Source organism: Nuphar pumila, chromosome 1 (genome assembly GCF_984573655.1).
Source record: "Nuphar pumila chromosome 1, dmNupPumi1.hap1.1, whole genome shotgun sequence".
In the NCBI taxonomy this organism is placed as follows: Eukaryota; Viridiplantae; Streptophyta; class Magnoliopsida; order Nymphaeales; family Nymphaeaceae; genus Nuphar; species Nuphar pumila.
Window position 1 is genome coordinate 2,859,204 of NC_143249.1, and position 472 is coordinate 2,859,675.

The following is a 472-nucleotide window of genomic DNA, read 5'->3' on the forward strand; positions in this document are numbered from 1 at the left end:
AACTAGATTGTACCTATATACACCGTGCTTTACTGAAAATTTCTTTTATCCCATAATTAATGGTGTTCTCACTTCCAAAGAAGATGAAAAATGATTACCAGTCGTATATAAATGTTATTTGTTTCAATTGTCACAGTGAAAAAACAATATTCTATAAGACATGACACTTCAATAAAACCACATTAAATTAAAACTATTACATCTTCCATATTTATCAAAGAAAAACTCCCTCAAATCAAGATAATTTGTTTACCTCACCCAATCTGTCAATTGTGATTCACTTTTTCTTATAAAGTTTAAATTACTGGATTTTATTCATTTTCCAAAGATTTTTTGAAAAGAAAAGAAAAGAAAAGAACGCACCTAGTTGAACACAGAAAAGTGTGGTGGCCCCCAAAAAATCTCTCACAAGTCTAAAAACCCTCAGCATCAACAGGTAGCTGTGTCTTGAACGTGTCCATGTGACATAAAA